Here is a 10,822-nt window from a genome sequence, read left to right as displayed (position 1 = left end):
GGTGGTTGGTAGAGACTGGTGGTGGGAGGGGGCACTGACCACAAATGCAAATCAGGGAATTTCGGAAGGATGACAGGAACATTCTCTATATTAAGTGTGATGGTGGTTACATAGCTGTATATGTTTCTCAAACGTATCCCTAAAAAAAAAAAAAGGGTATGTACATAAATCATGCCTTAATAAATTATAACCTCATACTTACTTAATACACACACTTAAAAAACTAATTGATACATAAAAATATGTAACCAAATTAATAGACTAGGCATATTAAGTATTCATTTATATATAGTCTTTGGGGGGACAGTAATTCATAAATGTAGATACAACTTCTGATAATTACAACTATTTATTAAATTTTACAAATAACAAATTTTATTTTTATTTTAAGGAAATGACCCTCAGAATATAATGCCTATCTTGGAGTTTATGACTTGCATGTTTTACAAGAGAAGTAGGCCTCAGTAAATAACTATAAAATGTTTTTAAGTCATTCCCATTCCCTAAGAAATACTGCATAATCTAAATAAGGAATGTACATTTTAATGGGCATAATATTTTAATTTGTTAGTTGCACAAAACTGTGTATTGGCAGTTATAAATTATGTAAACATGTGCAAATTCAACTGACATGCATTATTCAAGAATGAATAATTATCCAGAAAGATGAGTATAGAAAAAAGAATGAAATACAACCTCTCTGTCTCTCTCTGTTTCTCTCTGTTTCTCTCTTTTTCTCCAAGATAGCATAGTAAGTACAGAAAAAGAAGGAAGGGATTATTTCATTATTTCCACTAATGATCCAGTAAATAGTAAAAAAAAATAAGCTAAAATAGTATGGGGGAAAATAATGTAAATTGTCTCTGTCTAAAATAGTCTTGCGTGATTAAATAATTTAGCTGAAGAACTGGTGAATTAAGAGAAATATCCAGATTAATTTTTAACTAAATATTTTAAAACAAAGCCAAACCAAATCACATTGATTGCTTATGGGTATTTTCTGGGAGGGTGATGGGAGGTTAAACTTACCAAGGACTAATATGTGTTATACACTTCCACATTCTCATCTACTAAAGATCTTTTTTTACATAAATAGCTTATTGTTAATCACTTTTCTTAATCTCTCCTTGTGAACCCCAAGATACCAGAGTAAAACTTCAGCTCTGTCCTCTTGATTGCTAAAGACTGTAGACAGTCAGAGGGGATGCATTTTATGCTCTGGCTTCCCTATCTGGTGTCTATAATCTTGTGTAAAAGATTTTGGTGGGAAGAGCTTGTTCTGTTTGAAAACTGAATCTAAATTAGATTTGCTATTAGTGCAGCATCATGACACTTCCTGTCTATTCAACATTCCTTAAGTAGTGTTAATAAGAAACAATTGCCAGCTAATTCTCACCTAATAGTGTGTACCTTACAAAGCACTATAGCCTTTTATTTCTCACTTCCTAAATCATAGACCCTTTGAGGACCAAAGGAATTGATAAAAAAAAAATAGTCATCAAAAATATACTTTTATCCAAGTATTCATCTATTTTCTCAGAAAAATTAATAGCAAAAAAAGATCAACTTTTACAGAAAGTGAGTAATGAGATTTATGTCTCCAGTCTTGTTTGGTATATTCCATTCTGCCCTCAAATACAGATTTATATTTCTCCTCAGTAATAAGTGATTGATAATCCATCAGCATACAGATATCCTGGGGATTTGTGGGCAATCAGCAGTGGAGCAACCAAATAACGTTACCTGGGAAGACTGGAGTGATGTGTGCCTCACTGGTCTCAGTCACGAGTTAGCCGGCAAAGGAAGTATTTCTATCATATAATGACACAGATGGCTGAAGATGGGTTTCTTGCCTAGCTCAGCTCCTGAGTATTAGAATAGCCTTCCTGTAAAGTTTTTGTCCCTACCTCCTTGCCCCAGGAATTTCTGAAAGCAGGTCCATTTAGGGCTTATGCTTAGCATTTGACCTTTGGTTTCTGCACTCCTCTGACTCATCTTCCCAACTTTCCAGTATTCCCAAGAATTTTCACCCACACTCTTTCACTCCCTCATAAATAAATGCACAAATTGTTTTTTTGCTCCTTTTTCTCTCCTAATACGACTATCAGACTCTTGGAGAAGAGCACAATCATCTGTTAGAACAGAGCCTAGATCCATTAGAATTAAAAACAATTAGTTAGCTTTCCTTAAGGACAGACAGGACTTTGCCTTAAGAAGCCCAAAAAGTTTGTGGCTGGCATAATTCCCAACCGGGAAAAGGAGATGCACCATTTTGTCTTGAGAACCAGGACCCCCAAAGGAGAGATTGAATGGCTCCTGTCAATGTAATGCAATGTTTTGAATTTTCATATGAAAAAAACACAAATTGAAGCTTTATATATTGTTACACATTAAGGAAGAAAGATTTAATTCATTGAATTTTCTTTTAAATTATTGCATTCTATTTTCCTTTATTCCTTTTCCCATCCTGTTCTGTATTTACATAAAGTGCATTCATAAAGCAGTTCAGAAAAAATATTAAAGTCCCAGGTCAAAAGGAAAAAATAAAGAAAAACATTTACTAATTTCATCATTCCTCCAAAAAGATGAAAGACTGTAGAAGTTTTCAACAGCCGCTATAAAATGTCCCAATGCTCACCCTGGAATGGAGACAGCAAGCTAGAACTGAAAGGACATTGGATTAGAAATATACTATTTTTATGACTTGCTCAAGTTTCTCAGTTTATTTAGTCCTCAGCTCCTTTATCTGAAAATGAAAATGAAATAACTATACTAGATTTTACAGTTACAACAATCTATGAACCTACCTCATCCCCAGCTTTTTCTTACCCTTAAGCATTATAGCAGTCTAATGATATATATGTATAATATATATATATATATATATATATATATATATATATATATATAAATTACTCCTATTTATTGACTTCAGACAACAAAAATGTCGTGCTAATGAGAGCCACACCTGTTCCCTTTTACCCAGCCAACTACACACATGCTTATACTTGGAAAGGATTCTTTTTTTTTTTTTTTGAGAGGGAGAGAGAGAGAGAGGAAGAGGGAGGGAGTTTGCATGTGCACACACACAAGCACGCGTGGATGGAGAAGGAGCACAGGGAGAGAGAGAGAATCTTAGGCAGGCTCCATGTCAAGCTCAACTGGGAGCCAGATCCCCCAACCCTAGGATCATGACCTGAGCCAAAATCAAGAGTTGGACACTTTACTGAGCCATCCAGATGCCCGGGACAGAATTCTTTAATGCCAGATAATCCCATAGCAGATATTCATAGTAACGATGAAATATGCAATCTCACACACATGCGCACACACACACACACACACACACACACACACACACACAAATACAAATGAACTTAACCTGCATTTTATGCATAGGATAGTGTGTTCACCATTGGCCTCCTGCTTTCTTTTTCTACCCTATCAAGCCTTTTTCTTATTTATTCTTTAAAATGTGTGGATGATTATAGGTTTGCAAGATATTAGTATTATAGTGGTATGTGCATTTTAAAGGAGAACACAGATGGAACTTTAATCTTGAAATGTCAACTATCAGTTATGGATAAGGAGATTTCAGAAGCATCACTCTATACTACCTCTGAAGTCATTTAATGATAATTCTGCTGGCAGAAATGTCAGTGTATTAAATGTGACTCTTGCACGAAACAAGAGCAGAACAGGGTCCAAAGGCAGCATGCAGAAGTCCAGGGGAAATATCACTGAAAGAATATACTTGTGTAAAATATAGAGGAAAAATTGATCTGTCAAGATGTTTATTATGTTATTTGCTAAAAACAGGGAAAGAAAAAGAAAAGACACCAAGAACATACAACAACCACAGAAAAATAGTTTGTCATTAGCTATTCAGGTACCAAAGAGTAACTTGAGTAAATGTTCATATGTTTAAAAAGTAGTTTTCAAAATTTGCTGTATACTGTCTGAAAAGCCGTCTCTAGAATGTGCGGGAGGAATATTTGTCTGTATCATTTTGTATATCTCTGTATCTCTGGTGTCTTAAACTGTATCTGGCACATAGCAGGTGCTCAAAAAATATTGTGTGAATTTATTAATTATTTAAAGTAAACATTGGAAAAATATACAGATTAGTGTGGTAATGATTTCATGTTGCGGTGTTGAATTATGGGTACATTTTTCCTAATTTTCTGAACTTTTCCCTCCCTTCTCCTACCTTGCTGTCCACATATATATTCTGTTGATATGCAGTAATACATATTTTCAATCTCCTTCTACCCCAGTGCATGCTAATTTATGTTTACAGATGGACAGAAGAGATAATTCTGTAAAGAGAAAGATTAGAAATAAACAGATTGCATTTTTTGAAAAACAAAAGTCAAGACATAGTGTGTATATACTTTGTGTAGCTACAGTTTTGTCTACATCCAGAGATAGTGACATAGCACAGAAATGACTTCTCTCTGTTTCAGTCATGAGCTAGTTTTTCCATTGTACTATTCCACAGCTAATAAAACAGAGCAATTCTGCTTGTTTTTAATGTTCTGCCAGTGAACATACTGCTAGGAACAATAAGTATGAAATAAATTCTCATATTTTTTTCAGAGAGAATTAGTCTTTTACCATGAAATTTGGCCAAGCCAGGCAAATTAAACCTAGACAACAAAGCTTCAATTAGACATGCTACAGCACAGACTTACATGAACAGTCTCTGAGTAGATTATAGTTCCAGAAATCAACAGATACTATAACAATATGCATTAGCCTCTGATTTTACTCTGGTTTTAGTAATATGTGAGGTCTGGGACAGAACTGCACTGTATTCAAACTCAAAACTGAAATCTGGTACATAGTTCAATGCATATAAATTGCAGATGCTTCATTTCTGTTCCAGACTTATTTATCCATCTATTCATTCAATTCACTTCTTCAAGAAATGCATATTTAAGTCCCACCACTTTTTAGATGAGTTGCTTATTAGTTGGGGTAACTATTATTTAATCGAACATCTTAAATGAGTTGCTAAATGTTTTGGCATCAGCTTCCTCATATATAAAGTGCAGATAATATTTGTAAATATCTTGGTAGTTTCTGGGATTGAGTTGACACATGCAATGTTTGAAAAGACCTGGCATATTATAAGACCTCAATAAATATTAGCTCCTTTTACTGCTCAGAACCTGGAGCCTGTTTCAGATTCTGTGTCTCCCTCTCTCTTTCTGCCCCTGCGCCACTTACACACACACTCTATCTCTCTCAAAAATAAATAAATATAAAAAAATTAAAAAAAATAAATTGAAGGTATGGTGATGAAAAATTAGACTTTGTCTGGTTCGTGACAGTTTATAATTTCGTGTGCATCATTACTGCAAGACAATTCTATACAGACATCTAATGTTTCTGCATGTCTTGTGAGCAGAAGTATTGACAGACTTTTGTTCTGATTATATTTTCAAATATGTTTTTGTAGAGAACAACCTTAGAAGAGAGAGGTATGTCTCCTTCCAGAGCAGAGAGCAGGTTTGTTTGTTGTCCATTTTATAAAAAAATAATAATGTCTCTCTGGAACAAAGTGTGGGCAGGGTTGCTTAGAGCCAATTCTGAAAAGACTGACATTTTCTAAATTTGGGATTCCTTTTCTCTAATGTAACCCATTGCATGCCCATATGTCACCTGGACCTCATCATTCTTCCTTGAAGGAACTGAGATTCAGGCAAATGTTGATATTTTGGCTGCAGCTATTGCTGTGAATAATAAACTGTCCTTTGTTTCTGATCCAGGAGTGTTTTGCCTTCTGCTAGCATCCAAGCTGACTTAATGTGCAATTCAGATAAAATCTCAAATTCTTCACAATTCCTAACAATCGTTAGGTGAATGATCAGAAATGTAAAGCACATCTGCATAAACACAAAAAGTACATATACACATACAAACATGTTCTTCTCGTGTATATAGAAAAAATGAGAATGGCTAGATATTATAGGAACATTAAGGAGTAGGATGTGGCGGTAGCAGTATTCTATTATAAATTGACACTAAAAGCCTTAGAATGGGAAACAAACGTGAGAATCACCTAATCAAAACTACTAGCCAATACTGATAGGTGATACTGATGTTACCTACCACTTTTTCTCCAGTGCACGACAGAATAACTGGGGCACAGTATCCGCTCACTGAATATATTGCTTAATAAATGTGTAAGTAATTTATGAATACATTTGTTAAAAGAATGTATATTCCTCACTGCCTGACAATCTCCATAATAGGGTAGCCACTTCTGCGTGGGAAATTCGGTCCTTTGCTGAACTCTTTTCTTTGGAAGTTCTTCCTTACTGTATTAATCAAGCTAGAAGAGACTGTGCTGTGAGAATGTAAAAACCACAAAATATTAGGGAATGGCATTAAATAATAAAAAGTTTATTTCTTTCTCACCTCGTCATTCAATATGGGTCAGCAAGCTTGCCTTTCTAGTGACTTTCTCTTTTAAGTGATATGTCAGGAATTGGGGCTCTTCTGTACTGTTGCTTTATGCAGGAGTAAAATAAAAATGGCAGAATTATCTCTGGTGTACTTAATTGAACTAAAATTTGAGTTTTTGAACTCAATTCATTGATTCTAAGTCTTCCATTAGAGCAAAACCCAACAACAACAACAACAACAACAACAGTGTGTTTACTCTTTTCAGCATGATATTGTAGACAATCAAATACTTATTTCCCTTTAGTCTTTATTTTTCCTAGGCTAAATAATCATAATTCCTATCATCAGGTCATGCATTATATCATTCTCAGGTACCTCACCACTTTGATCATTTTCCTTTGGGCATCCCTTGCATTGTCAGTAACATTTCAAGAGAACCACTAAAAACTGAATATAGTACCTCAGATGTTGTCAGACAAACATAGATGAAGTGAGCCTAATTTCCCATGATTTAAATTCTAGAGAGTCCAACACCTCTAGCCTTACATATTATCTTGTGAGAATTATGGAACACCAGGAAGGACAGTATTTTTAAGTATTGACTGATGCTCGCCATACTTCATTCCATTTTAGCCTGTCACCTCTCCTCCATTTAGGTCACTAGACTTTACACAGGCATTGCCTCAAGGAGGAGTGGCAACTATGGAAATTCCTGGCTTTTAAGCTTAAAAAGAAAAAAAAGCCACACAAGAATACTTGAAGATCAAGTTTTTCCTGCCTTTGAAGAGATAATAATTCTCTGGGCTAGAAGAAATAGGGAAGAATTACAGAGGAAGCTAGAGAGTTAGACACTGAGGAAGGCATAGGAGAGCAGTTTTCTGTGCCCTGTGCTGTCCACTTCCACCATCACCTTTGGAGTTGGTCCTGAAAAGGAGCAATAAAAGTCAGTCAGAACTAAAATTTGAAAGGATACGATACCTGTGTCTCTGCTCTTTGTTTAGCATGCTGAGAGGCAGCAGCCTGCCGAGAATGTTACCATAGTATGAGAAATGAGTAGAGGTGGCTTTGTGGGGAGTCAGAACTAAGAACTGAAGCAACCATGTTCTCCCTCCCCACCCCCCACCCTAACCCCACAATTAGCCAAATGCCATTTCAGGAGAAGGGAAAAATCTGAAATGTCCAGTTTAACCTGAAATCATGAGTGTACCCAGAAAAAATTGAGAAAATCCATCAGTGACTGAGTTTACTTGTACTTGACTAAGATTACCTTTTCTGCCTTTAGGAGCACTGAATGCTATATGCTATAACAGGGAATAAGTTATGTTTTAGAAAAATACTGTCAACTTTTTAGCACCTCCAAGGAGACAACTTAAAAATATTCTGACAGCTACAGCTGGTTTGCTTGTGAATGAAAAAGGTATTGGATTTGGATTTAGAAGATCTAAGTGTAAATTACCACCTCTACATATTTGGCCACGTGTATAGTTTCTCTTTTAGCAATAGTTTCATCAGGAAAAACGCATATTCTGACTTTCTCTTAGCAGAATGAGATATTAGGTGAGCTAAATTCCTGCAAAATAGTTTTGTAATATTTAAATTGCCAAAAATATATTACCATTACTCTATTTCTACCAGGTAGTTGTGGTCTTAAAATTATGCTAGGTTGAATATAAGTAATTTGATATTACATTTTGATATTGAGTATAAGGAGACACTCTAGTTTGCTGCTTTTCAGATTTTAATGTGCATAGGAATCACCTGGAAGATCTTATCAAAATGTAAATTCAGATTCAGCAGGTTTGGCCCGGGACCTGAGATTTTCTACTTCTAATTTTCTACTTTCTACTTCTAAGTAGATTTTCTACTTTCTATTATCTACTTTGTAGATAATAATTGTGCTGGATTATAGACCACACTTGGAGGAACAGTGCTGTAGTTAACAACTAGTTTTTGTACATTTCCTGAGCTTGAAGTAACAATTAAAATTTAATATTGCACCTCACATTGCCTCAGCAATAGCTCCCACATTTCTTTATCTCTCCCATCTGTTCATATCAAGTTCTTCATATTCTCAGCATATCTGATATGGATGATGTCATGACCTGATTATCAAATGCTCTGAAATTACTTTTAGAGTTTTTTTTTTTTTTTATATTTGTTATTATCCATAAAGAACATGGTGTGCTTCCAGGGAAAGTATAAACAAACAGTTCAGTCCTTGAGAATTTATGAGATTTAATCCCACAATTTGGCAGCAGACATACCGTTATTTCAGTTATTCACTTTTAAGAAATGAACAAAATTTATATTTGGATATTATAAGTAAGAAAGTGAAACAAGTATTAAGGCAATAGAGGTACTGTTTTATTTTGTTTGTTTTTACTGTCTCTGTCTTTTTGAGATTCCAGGAAGGTGGTGTCTGTGGTGGAACAGGTTGTTGTCACTCATGCTTCTGTCCCTCTGGTGGGCACCACTGCTGTCTAGGGTACAGAACATCATGGCAGACATTAGAAATGATGTCATTTATTCAGCTGTTAAGAAAACGTTGTACACAAGAGACTGTGGCTTGCTTCTAGGATAGAATGGGTAGAAGCATCCAGAATTGCCAAATTTACACATCAACTTCTCTCACCATCCCTTTTTAGATATGGTATGCACACTGGCTAAGAACTGGACTGTGGAAACAGATTATCTGAGTGGATAATGTTGAGGAAATCACTTAATCACTTGGTGCCTTGATTTCCCATCTGTATAATGGAGATAATTATTGTATTTAGCTCATGAAGCTTTTTTGAGGATTAAATGAGTTAATATATGTAAAGTGCCAGGCACATAGCAGGTACTATATAAAAGTTGACTATTATCATTATTATTATCTTTATCACCATTATTACTGTTACTTCATTTCCTTATCCTGATCAAGTTTCTGTTGTGGTTAGATAACTTCAGGCGATATGTCTCTACCTATACTGCCAGGGTGGACATGATTTTCTTAATCTTTTTGGACACTAACATATGAAGGATGAATGGCGATAATTTATTGTCATGGGAGATGATATGAATCTCCTGAAATTGCGATGGATTTTATATTTTTCAGTTGTGCTACAGTCGTACTATGTTAAAGAAAGTACTGATTAAAAACCTTAGAAAATGAAAGAAAAAGTATTTTCAAAGGTATTGAAAATACTCACCACATCTAACATTTTATCATTATTCTATAGACAATATGAGAAGAGACGTGTTTGAAGACAATTTACTCGCCAAAAAGGGAATGAAAATTAAGCTAAAAAGTAATTAAAGTATATTTTCTGGATAAAGTTCACATAAAATATTCTTAGCATCTGTGTTCTTCCTATTTGGTGTTGAAAGAGACCAAAACAAAAACATTATAGATTAACAATTCCACAACATTTACAGATCACAGACAGAGTCGTTCAATTCAAATTAACTTCAGCAGGTTTACACTGTACTTATATTTGGTACTGTGTGAATCACCAAAGAAATATCTAACTCTGCCTTTTCCCCCATGGAATTTATTGTTTTATCTTTTCATAAGGGAGGCAGTTATGATAATTGAAACGATCAAGGCAAAGTAATGAACAACAATAATAATAATTGCATACAATCAAGTCACAAAATATAAAGTGCAGGCAGTACAAATGATAATGGTATAAAAGAAATCAATTTTAAAATGTTAAGATCTGCTTCCTAGAAGAGGTGCCACTTATAATGGGCCTTGGAAGTAAGTGGGATTTTGAATATATTCCAGGCATCTAAAGCCACAGGGATAATAATGTTAAGACATCCTCTCCAGTAATCTATTTATATAATAAGAATGAAATAGGCAGTTGGGAGGCAAATAAATCACTTTCAGGATTTGAAGATACATGCATACCTCATTTTTGGATCAAACATAGTACATGAAAATTTGGCAAAACCAAACAAACAACAGACAATGGAGTAATTTTTTTTGTTTGTTTCATAAGTTATTGGCATTCAAAGTGGTCCAGAAAGGTTTCCTTAAATGCAAAACCTCTTTTGTGTTTATTAAACATAAATTAATTTAAAAAATTGTTCTTTACTCTCAATGTTCTAGGTTGACACCTCTTGTACAAAGTGACATCACAGCCCTTAATACCATTTTGTGCCTGGTGATCATAGGAAGTTATGTGGCATAGTTTTTCCTCTCTGCTTTCTCTCTTCTGAATGACAGCAACATGGGCCTTTGGCTTCATTAATCCTAAAATATTTAAATCAAATTATAAAACTAATGTATTAAAAATGAGAAATAAATTCAAACCACATTGTTCTGGCTGCTGTGATTTATTACTCCAATTGGTCTTTGTGGCTAGTTAGCCCGGTGGGTTAGAACAGAGTGTTAATGATGCCAAGATCAAGAGTTTAATCC

Source organism: Leopardus geoffroyi, chromosome C2 (genome assembly GCF_018350155.1).
Source record: "Leopardus geoffroyi isolate Oge1 chromosome C2, O.geoffroyi_Oge1_pat1.0, whole genome shotgun sequence".
NCBI lineage: Eukaryota > Metazoa > Chordata > Mammalia > Carnivora > Felidae > Leopardus > Leopardus geoffroyi.
This window is presented reverse-complemented; position numbering follows the sequence as displayed.